The sequence below is a fragment of the Pinus tabuliformis genome, chromosome 4_2, assembly GCF_031772625.1.
Source record: "Pinus tabuliformis cultivar Carrire ecotype Pingquan chromosome 4_2, CPIR1, whole genome shotgun sequence".
Lineage (NCBI taxonomy): Eukaryota > Viridiplantae > Streptophyta > Pinopsida > Pinales > Pinaceae > Pinus > Pinus tabuliformis.
Genome location: NC_142304.1, coordinates 717207994 through 717220533, shown reverse-complemented (window position 1 = coordinate 717220533; position 12540 = coordinate 717207994).

Below are 12540 nucleotides of genomic sequence, written 5' to 3'. Positions count from 1 at the left end.
AGACGAATCCCATCCTTAGAGAATACAAAGCCAAGTAAACGACCAGAACCGATGCAAAACACACATTTGTGCGGATTGAGTCTTATCTTGTAGTGTCGGCAACATAGAAATATTGCTCTCAAATGCTGCAGATGATCAGTCCGCTTTTGCGAATGAGCCGGAAGGTCGTCGAGGTAAGGTTGAACGATGTTCTTGATGTCATGGAAGGCATAATTCATTGCCCTCTGAAACGTCACCCCTGCGTTCTTTAAACCAAAGGGTAATTTTCGATAAGCGAATGTGCCCCACGGACAGATGAATGTAGTCTTTGACTGGTCCTGTGGGCGGATATTTATTTGATTATACCCGGAAAATCCATCCATAAATGAAAATATTTCACATCCGACGCATTCATCAATTATCTGGTCGATGAAGGGTGTAGGGTAGTTGTCCTTTGGACAAGCTTGGTTTACATCCCTATAGTCGACACACACTCTAATCGTCCCTTGTTTTTTCATAACAGGGACAATATTCGATACCCAATCGGTTAGAGGAACCGGGTAGATGAAACCAGCATGGAGAAGCTTTTCAACTTCTGCCTTAATGGCAGCGGCTTTCTTGGGGTGCACCTGCCGAAGCCATTGTCTTACTGGTTTGACATCAGGATACATTTTAATTTCATGTTCAACGATACTCGATTCAATGCCTGGCATTTCATCATATGACCAAGCAAAGACATCTTTGAATTCGCGAAAAAAGAGCGTTATATATTTCCAGTTCTGAAGGGGAACAACCTTTGCCGACATAAATATTCTCTACAACATTTGTTTTAGTCGAGATATTTATGGCTATAGTCTCTTCAATATTGGATAAGTTTCGCTTGGAATCCACCGTATTTACAGTATTTGATAGGAATTCAAAAACTGAAGGGTGATAAAGGTCATGTTGAGTATCTTCTTCATATTCCGGAAGAAGGGAACGATGGTGGCAATCATTCCAAGGTGCCCCCTCAATCAACATTGATTGTTGAATTCCTTCGTCAGTCCCATGTACTTTCAACCAAGGATCTAATGGGGTACCATATTCTCTAGACCTATCTACCCAAACGCTTGATGAGCGTTGATTTGGGTTCGCCTCCCATGCTCGAAACATTGATTGCTACAATATTTCTATAGGGCTTGGGGGCAAAACCATTGCATGATCCATTTCGACATCGTCTTTTGAGATCTTCGTGGAAGATATCATGTTGCAGGCTCTTACGAATGCTATTTCTCCTATATAGAATGGAGGTGGAAGTGCGAAAGTTCCCATTAATGTGGGGTCTTTTAGTAGGCCTACTCTGATGTCTTGAAGTGAATGGTTGCTTCCATGGATCATGGGGATGCTTCCTGTAACTTGTGAACCATTAGGGAGGACGTTTTGTTGGTCGACGATCATAATCCCTCCTTCAAATGGGAATGCGATCTTCGTAAAATAAGTCGATACAGCAGCTGCCATGGCATAGATCCATGGTCTTCCCAGTAGGATATTGTAGTCAAGATTTCCATCGATGACTTCAACATCTATTTCTACTGTTTTTCCTCCCAATTCAACCTTCAAGTTATTAAGGATACCGTACGGGGTATAAGTCCTTCCGTCGAGAGCTTTTAATGTCGTCGAAGATCGCGACAAGGTTGGAGATCCTAAAGTTTTCCAGCAACTCATCGACATAATACATGTAGATTCCCCCTCGTCAATAATTGTTCGGTGAACAGTTTTGTTGAGGGCTTTCACTTGAATAAGGAAAGCTAGTTTAGCTGGTAACTGAGGATCGTATCCTTTGTGATCAAAAGATACAAGATTGGAATCCTTAGGATCAACCCCACCAATAGCCGATAACAAAGCCTGCCTTTGGGATGGGCAATTTTGTAGTACTTCAAGAGTCGACATAGCGGATGGCGATTGGGCCAAATCTTCCACTATGTTATAATGCTGCGCCGCTCTGGCGCAAGGATTAAATGTCGACTTGTGTACTACTCCCTTTGGCGGTTTTATTGTTAATTCAGGAATCATGGGTGGTACAACTTCTGTCAAAGTTGTTGTCGAACTACTTGGTTGATCTTTACCTTTGTCGTTCGACAGCTACGGATTCCCGTAATCTTTGTTCCTTGTCGAAATCAAAGCATCATTCTGCTGTTTTGAAACCGACAACATAAGTACTTGCGACGGGGAAGCATTTCCACTATCAACCAGATTTTGACCTGGATTGGGAAATGGATCAGTTAACACAGCTGAGGTTTGCGAACTTTTAAAGAATCTTCTAAGCTCAGCTTTGTATGGACAATTTCCTGTCCGGTGATCCTCCTCATCACATATTTGACATGGATATTTCCTATTTCCAGGAGGGTTTGAAGAATTTTTTCCAGGAGATGACTCACCCTGTTTCTTCTTCTTCCCTTTGTTTTGCTTCTTCTTGCTCCCTGGTTGTTTGGTTTCTTTGCCCTTATCTGCTAATACGGCATTTACTTCCGAAGCAAGAATTTCATCTTTTGCATTTTGATCTGAATTCTTACGGGCTTTCTTAGATGAAGCCTTTGTCGATTTCGCGTTTACTGTGCCAATCATGCCATCGCCGGCATGAGAGTCACTATTGGATTTAGGAGGAGGAGGAATTGAGAATTCCAGTCTAGGGGCGTCATGTATTTTGTCGTAGAGCGTGCCAGACTGAGTATAAACTAAGTCTAGATATTGTGCACGAGCAATAACTTGCTCCTCCGTTACGACTCCCCCCTTTGCCACATCTTCTGTTATAGCAGGAAGTAAAGACTTTATAAACCATTCAGCTAACAGCTGATCGGGAACGTAGGTTTTCACCATCCTACGACGATGATGCCACTCATGTATATGATCAGATATATGAGTGGAAGTTGTCTGCTTAAAGTTGGTTAATATTTCTGTTCCCGTTTCATACCTTATCGGTAATTGAAAATGGGTTAAGAAAGTCGTGGCTAGGGAGCTAAAATTGTCGAACGAGGCTCTAGGTAATTCAATATACCATTTTGTCGCTGGACCCGTTAACGTCCTCTGGAAAAGGCGAAGCCTTATCGAATCATCATTCAGGGTGTTTGATGAACACCACAGATGAAAAGTCATCACGTGATTCGATGGGTCTTCACTTGGATTTCCATTGAATTTAGGAATGTCAGATGGAAGTTTGTGAGGAATCGTTGGCCACCAAGGGGCGTAAGCAATCAGATCGTTGGTTAACCGGTGTAAATCGGGTAACTCTAAAGTTGCCACAAATGGTAACTGTTGATTCAGGTTAGGTGAAGCATAACCAGGGTACGATGGAATCGCTTGAGCAGTGGGCCTTTGCATACCAGCATAATGTAATTGATGTTGGTATGACTGATACGGTTGGTGGACTTGACCACTGTAAAGCGGTTGGTTTTGACCGTTTTGAATATACGGTTGTCCACTGTTCGCAAAGATCTGCTGCTCATAACCTTGGTACACTTGTTGGAATTGTGGTTGTTGGTATTGCACCAGCCACGGTTGTGAAGCCATGTTCTGTTGTGCTATACTAACTGTTGGACCAAGGTGTGGGGTAATTGTACCCGTTTGGACCTGTGTCGCCCCACCAGTTGGCGATTGTGGTTGTGACCCGGGGTCAAGGGGTTGTTGCATTACAACCTGAGAAATCTGAGGTTGACATACAACAGGCAATGTTTGAACCTGCGACACTGTCACAATAGCCGCTGTGGTCGGGATGTTCGACATAGGTACACACTGTTGCATAGAATATACAACCCTTGGTTGTTGAGGTAGCATAGGTACCCAACCACTTGATGTAATTCTAGTATAACCTGAATACTGTTGTGAACTCCCGTACGGATACCCACCCGGAGGGGGTAATGAAAGGGCATACTGCCCCCCATACGGTAGCAATCCAGAACTCAAGGGGATTGTTTGTCCTTGGGGACTGGATTGCCCAAATTGACCTCCAAATGGATCAATCTGGCGAGTTTCAACATAAGAGTTGCCGGATATTATTCCGGATGAACAAACTGGAACAGACCACACTGTCGAAATAGTCCCTTGGTGGACTCCTTCTAGCTGTTGCGAGCTAGTCGGGACAGAAGGTATGCCGGAAAACATTGTCGGAGTGATGGCAGGGGCTTCTGCTGTCGCTGTGTCGTTCGACACAGTCCTCGATGTTGACGATTGTTCAGACATTTTGAGTCTATCCAATAGATTGCCTAACGATTCTACAGGAACTTCCACTTGTGGTGGATTAACTTCTGATGAAGGAAATAGAGTGACCCCGACTCCAAAATGGGTTGGAGTACTTGCTTGCGGATCCTCTGCAATTTCCTCTATCGCAATCAAACCCGGTGGAAGAGGAAGACCGTCAGGTCCGTAAAATATTTCTGGTGCCGAAGAAGGGGTTGAATCGACAGCGACAGTTGTTTGAGGAGCAAGACTCTCTGAACCGGTTACAGATGGAACTGGTTCAGTAGCACAAGTATTTGCCCCCAGACTAGGATCAGTGTTACTGTCCTTCTGTGGCTGTTGAACTTCTTCTATAGAGGCAGGGTTTCCAGAAATGTTTGGAGTAACCGGAATCTCAGATGTTGTCGAAACACTTGTTCTAACTTTGATAGGAGATTTTGAACCGGTTAAACGAGTTCGCTTTGTCCGTACTGTTTTCGATTCCGGAGACAAAGACGGTTGACTCGTAAGCCTCCACGAACGACGGGGTTTCAATTGACTTTCTTCCACGATTGCGGATTACTCGATCAACCAAAATACAAAAGGGGAAAGTGTGTTTCTGAATTAAATGAATTTTTTAGACGCTTTTAGACACAACTTGCTTTTTCACTTTTAAAGAGTCGAGAAAAAGCTAAAGATGACTCTAGTCTCCTTCGATGTTTTAACGAGCCCGAAGTGACAAATGCTCGGATGGACTTTTTCTGTTATAGAGTCTGAAAAAGGCCAAAAGGAACTGCTCTGGAGTTCTAGGCAGAGGGTGTTCCAAACTTTTCGCAAAACCGCAGAATACTTTTTAGGGTACGGGCGGTCGATCTTCGTGAATGATGTGTTCACTGCATTGCGATCAGTAGGGAGGCCGACACGGCTTCCTAAGGATAAAGGATATATGCCTATAGGGGTCTCCCAATATATACGCGACGGTACGTGGGAGCACAATCCGTACTAGCGTTATCGTCCCTCAAGAGGAATCACCCACCTTCCACGAGATCGACAGTCACTAGGCTTAACGACGCCGGAACACGTCTCTAGCCTAGACCTCTATGTTGTGCGTTATGTTACAAAGCGTTGTTAAGTTCATTCAATTTATTTTAGGTTGATCTTTTTAAAGTTTGCCTTTCAAGGTTCACCACGAGATGTATGATACAAATTCCTAAATGCAGTCTAAAGATGATAAGCAAGCTTTATATCTTTTCAACTTTGAAAATCCTAGCTACTAAGGGAAAAGAAAGACACCATCTTTTCTCAAAGAGAAATCAGCACACTCTAATGCACTTTTCCTAAATCCAACATGCAAACTATCAAATGCAAAATGCACAATGCAGGTGTTTGTTTTCCGCTTTCTTAGTATTGATGCCTACAAAGAAAGCTTTTTGTACAACTTTGAATTTGCTTTTAAATGATCAATACAAACAAGTTCACTTTTTCGAAATCAGAGAGGGTAGAAGAGATTACACTACTTAACGATTTTCGAAATAAAGACTTGTTTTGACACTTAAAAGAGACAAATTCAAACCAATAAGCAAAAGTAAATTTATAATCAATCTGCAAACAGCCAATGAACTCTCTTCTAAGATCACAATCAATCATATCTGAATCAAAGGCTACAGGATGACTATTTTACTCATGCAAAGGAAAACTGTAAATGACGCCACAAACACATAAAAACACTCACAGTCTTTTTGTACAAAAGGAGGCGGAATGTAAGCAAAGAAAAGGAGTTATCTGACTGGTACCTATGCTGGTTAAAGGCTGCAAAAAACAGAGATCAAAACAGGGCAACAGAAAGCAGAGAACCCCAGCTGCACAAGGCTAAACTGGTTCAGCGCAACCTCAACACTCTGGGTTTGACATTCAGCGCAGGTAGCCTTCACGGGACCTGCGTTGAAATGCAGACTACCTTCACAGCAGTTGCGCTGAAGGAGAAACTCTCGTTTCTCCTGGGTTCTGGGTCACAAATTGCTCAAAAATCAACAGTTTCAGGCCAAATCAGAAACACAAGCAAGGTATAATCAAAGGGATGCTTTGAAAGCTACTAAGATCTATCACAAGGATCATCAAATCATTCGTGAATCCATTGTTCAGATCATAGACAAGTCCAGCAACTGGATCAAAGCAGCAACTTTCTACTTTGCATCCGGGAAAGATGCAGTTCGATTGTTGCTGTCAAGTCTATGATGCAAACAAATGATAGAAACACAAATAAAAATGACTAAACAAGTGTCCCCAGCGGAGTCGCCAATTTGTTGTGGGGAAAAATGCCTATGCAGGACGATCCTATCCACCTAAGGTGTGACAGTGCCTTAGCAACAAACGAGTACAGCTACACTGGTTTCTTCCTTTATGAAATGTGAAAGAAGAGAGATCAATAGACTTACCGATGTCTTCCATTTGTCCCTCGATCCAATCTCCCTTCTCTTTGGGTGTTCACAGCTACTTGCCTTCTTGCTTATCCAGCTACAACTTCCTGCAAGATCACAAGAGAACAGCTACTTGCGACAAGAGAACAGCTACTTGAAACAAGAGAAGAACACTACACAAAGACAGATGTTCACATTCATAACTAGTTTAGGATTAGAAATAAACCAAATACACTAATACATTCATACATCAAAATACATCAGCATATAGGAGAAACCAAGATAGCTTTATTGATGAATAACAAGGTTCAGGAAGAGATACAACCCAGAGGGCTCCAATCCAGCATCTCCTTCCCAGCAAATGGAATTCCTATCTTCAGCCCCTTCAAAGCATTAAGCACCCAATGATTCCAGTCTCAAACCAACAGCAATTCTTTGCAATAACAAAATTCCAGCCTCTAGATCTCATGGAGGAGAGATCCATATATAGATGTTTGGAGAGAGGATGAGTCAGCTTGAGATCTGACTAGTGTCCTCTCCCTCTGTCAGTTCTTGAGTCCACTTGGAGGTTCTTGCTTCCACTTCGAGATTTGGAACCTCTTACTCATCACCAGTCGAATTCCCTGAGGCAAGTGTCATTTTGGAAGCTTCTTGGGTTCTCACACCTTGAGGAATGAGTCTGCCACTTGTCCAATCTCGCTCAGCGCAGGTAGCCAGTGTTGGAGTTGAAATTCAGCGCAGGTAGCCAGTGGAGCCATTGAAATTCAGTGCAGATGGTCAGTGGAGCAGTTGACATGATCCTGAATTGACTTGTTTTGAGCAGTTTTTGGTGGAGAACTTCTGTGAATTGCTGTGGTTTGTTAGCCTTGTTCCTCTAGGGGTAGGAACAACATGTTTAGGGACTTTGGATCCCTTAGATTATGGACATTTCATGCTCAATGTTGTAAGGCACAAAAATTTCTATAACAATAGGGGGCCACAAGAGAGCTTAGTCATTTATCCAACGCTGCAATGCCCATTGTTTCTCTACACCAAGAGAACTTCTCAGAGCTCACAGATTTTGTCAGTGCATCTGTAGTATTCTTTAAAGCATCCACCTCTACCAGCAACACCTTTTTGTCTTTTATCATATCCCTCACAAAGTGATATTGAACATCAATGTGCTTTGTCTTTGAATGATATACAGGGTTCTTTGCCAACAAAATTGCACTTTCCCTGTCAAAATCTATCCTTATAGCTCCCTGTACTAACCCCATACTTCAACACAATCTCTGCAACCAAACTACTTCCTTTCTTACATGAGTGGCTGCCATGTATTCTGCCTCTATAGTTGATAGTGCCACTATAGATTGTTTCTTACTCATCCAACTGACTTCACCTCCAAATAGGTTAAATACATACCCACTTGTAGATCTTATCTGATCCAGATCTCCAGCCCAATCTGCATCAACAAAGCCACGAATATCCAATACTTCGTCCAATCCTAGTCTTCCTTGGTAGCACAAACCATAATCACTAGTGCGACACAAATACCTAAAAACCTGCTTCATTGTTGTCCAATGCTCCTTCACTGGTTTTGACATAAACCTGCTCAATACTCCCACTGCATATGCAATGTCTGGTCTAGTACAAACCATGCATACATCAGGCTACCGACTGCACTTGCATGTGGAACACAGGACATGTCCTCTTCCTCTTCTTGTGTCTTGGTACACTATTTAGCAGATAACCTCACACCTATAGGAATAGGAACCTTCACCGGTTTACTATCCTGCATATTAAACCTTTGCAGTATTGTCTCGACATAATTCCTCTGGTTTAACCAGAGCTTCCTCTTTTCCCAGTCTCTTTTAATTTCCATGCCCAAAATATATTTTTCAGCACCAAGATCTTTCATGTCAAATTTGGAGGACAATTGGGTCTTCAAATCCTGGATAATTTCTTTGTCATTTCCAACCAACAACATATCATCCACATACAAGACCAGATAAATAACACGATCACCAATTAATTTAAAATACACACAGTGATCTGCTTTGCTTCTGGTGAAGCCAAGTCCCCGTATAAATGTATCAAATTTCTAATACCACATCCTTGGTGACTGTTTTAACCCATACTGAGACTTCTTTAACTTGCATACCATTTCTTTCTTACCCTTCACCAGAAAGCCTTCAGGTTGCTTCATGTAGATTTCCTCTTCCAGATCCCCATGAAGAAATGTTGTCTTCACATCCATCTGTTCTACCTCAAAATCAAAAGTAGTAGCAACAGATAAAAGTAATCTAATAGCAGTTACCTTGGAAACAGGAGAAAAAATATCACCAAAATCATTCACGACACCTAGGAATAACCTTTTTCTACCAATCGAGCTTTGTATTTCTCCACCTTTCCTTCTGCATTTGCCCTCTTCTTGAACACCCATTTGCTACCAATGGGTTTCCTTCTAGCTGGCAATTCCACCAGATCCCAAGCCTCATTTTTGTGCAAAGATGCCATTTCATCAACCATGGTCTCTTTCCAGAGTTTTCCATCCTCTGAATCTACTGCTTCCTTCACAGTTCTGGGATCATCGTCAGTAATAGATAAAGAAAAATTTGAACAGAAAGTAGATGGACTATACCTTTCTGGCTGCCTTCTTTCTCGAATTGATCTTATCACACCTGGAGTTTGTGGCTCTTCATCTTCTGATTCCTCCTCCGTTGTAGAGTCTGATTCTTCCTCCTTAAGCTCAAACAATATCCTCTCAGGTTCCTTTGGTTGGACTTCATGTTTAATAACATCTTTTACCTCTCTGAACACCACATCTCGGTTGTACACAACCTTCCTTGTTACCGGGTTCCAAAGCTTATAACCCTTTAAACCATCCTTGTACCCAATAAAGATGCACTTCTCAGATTTACTATCCAACTTGGTTCGTTTCTCCTTTGTAACATGTAAATATGCATCACATCAAAATACCCTCAGATGTGAAAGAGAGGGTTTTTTACCAGTCCATACCTCTTGTGGAGTCTTATCCTCCAACGCTGATGAAGGTGATCTATTGACCAGGTAACATGCAGTCTCCACCGCCTCTACCCATAATTCTTGTCCTAACCCAGCACCACTGAGCATGCTTCTTGCCCTTTCCATCAACATCTTGTCCATTCTTTCTACAACTCCATTTTGTTGAGGTGTATATGGAGTAGTCTTTTAACATGATATACCACACTTCTTACAGAATTCTTCAAATTCCTTACTGCAAAACTCTCTACCATTATCTGTCATTAGCACCTTTATCTTCTTCTCTGTTTGGTTTTCCACCAGAGCCTTAAATTCTTTAAACTCGTCAAAGACTTCACATTTCTTCTTAAGGAAATATATCCATGTATTCCTTGAGAAGTCATCTATAAATGATACATAGTACATAAACTTACCCAGTGATGGAACCTTCACAGGTCCAAACACATCACTATGCACAAGCTTTAATATCTGTTTCGCCCTCTTACCACCAGAGGGGAAACTCATCCAATTATCTTCCCATATACACGATTTTCATAGAAATCAAAATCTAGAGAGCTATTACTCATACCTTCTACCATACCTTTACCATGAAGTATTCGAAGGTCCTTCTCTCCAATATGTCCAAGCCTTTGATGCCACAGCATGGTCTTCTCTCCAGAGAACACTAGATTTTCTGCTCCACTTTCAGGAACCACAGAGTTGTCGCACCCATCAACAACAGTGCTACCCTGCAGCTTGTACAGAGTTCCAATCCGAACTTCCCGCATTAATACTAGTGCTCCCTGAACCATCTTGCAAGTATCCTTCTCGAACACTGTTTTTACACTTGCATCATCCAGCTTGCTTATAGAAATCAGATTTCTGGCCAATGCAGGAATATGAAAAACACCCGGAAGTGTTCTAACCCTTCCACCTTGCAACTTCAACTTTACATTTCCGCAACCAATGATTCTAGACTTTTTGTCATCCCCCAAGAAGACATCACCACCATCGTATGTCTCATACTCGCAGAACCACTCTCTATGGGGAGTGAAGTGAAAGGATGCACCTGAGTCAATCAACCATGCCTCATGATCTACATGTGTACTTGAATAAGCCAAGTACACATCCCTACCTTCATATGAGGTGGTTTTCGCCTCTGCAGAAGGAGCATCATCAGATCCCTTTCCTTTATTAGGAGCTTTAGATTTACAGTCCCTTTTGTAGTGCCCTTCCTTTCCGCATTTCCAGCACACCGCCTTTACAGGTTTTCCTGGAGATTTAGATCTCCCTCTGGATTTAGACCTCCCACTCGATGACTTATTTTATTTTTTTTTGTTCTGGGACTGTCCTCGTATAGACAAGGCATCACCATTCTGGTTCTCCATATTTTTCCATCTCATTTTCTTTGTCAGCAAGGATGAGACTATTTCATCAAATTGCAATGCAATTGCATTGCTACCTATTGCAATAACCAAACTATCCCATGAATCTGGTAGAGAACACAGCAAAATGATGCACTTATCTTCATCTGAAATTTTAATATCAACAGATAATAACTGACTTGCCATAGTATTAAATGCATTCAGATGCTCTGTCACCGAGTCTCCATCTTTCATCCTCATGTTATACAGCTTTCTCCATAGGAACAATTTATTCACCAAGGACTTTGATCGGTACAAAGTCCCTAACTTGTCCCATAAAGCCTTCATCGTAGCTTCCACTGATACATTTAGTAATACTGAATCTAAGACACACAATCGTATTGTGCTCTTTTCCTTTCGATCCAACTTCTTCCATTCTTCATCGGACACTCTTGTTCGTTTAGTTCCTGGATCTACTATGATCCACTGATCTTTGTCCACCAATAGATCCTCCGTCTTGAGTTTCCAAAACTCAAAACTCTGACCATTAAATTTCTCGATCTCTATCTTTCCACTGTTCGCCATCTTCTTTCACCACCAGTATCGATCTTGCAGATCTCCCACTGAACAGTGTCTACCACAAGCCTGAGCGAAACCCCTCAGCAACAAAGGCATCCCCTTGAAGCTAAAACATCTTCGATACCAAATGTAGGTTTTAACCCCATACAAAAATTACCTGCATACGAATTCTAAAACACAGAAAATAAATAATGCGAGAGTATAACACATAAAACACATATACACAGAGATTTTCCCCTAGATCCCAAAACCGGGACTACCAGCATGATTTTTCATTATGTTCCTTTCAATGTTACAATACATATTTATACATGTCGAAGCATCCAATGCCATGGACCGAAAAACATCGTGTCCAAAACCATGGACTGAAAACCATTGGTTCCAAAACCATGTGCAGAAAACATGCACAAAACCATACGTAGGTCCGCCCAACCTAATATAGGGTCCAAAAAACAAAATTTTCCAGGGTGCTGCCTCGAACCCCATAGAAAGGGGTTACCTGCACCCCTCAAACCCCCTGTGACCCCCCTGCTACGCAATCACTGCAACGAAGGGGGCACTCCACCCCCCCTCTAACCCCCTGGTTAACTACGTGGGATAGTCATGGAAAGAATATAACACAACCAAACAAATTTATATGGTCAAAGAGCTGTGAAGATGCCTTGGACGTTTTAAAGGATAAGGTAACCACTGCACCAATCCTTAGAGGCCCAAACTTGTCCCTCCCTTTTCACATTCATGTTGATGCCTCACATATAGCCATAGGAGCAGCCTTAGGATAGGTAGAAGAGAAATTGCCTTATGCCATCTACTTTACCAGTAAAAACTTGTCAAAGGCTAAACTAAACTATATTGTGACAAAAAAAGAACTCCTGGTTGTTGTGCATTCATTGAACAAGTTTAGGCATTACATTACAGGCTATCAGACATTTGTGCATACTGATCATGCTACAATTAAATATTTAATGAACAAACTAGATGTAAATGCTAGAATCATAAGATGGTTACTTTTATTGTAGCAGTTTGATTTA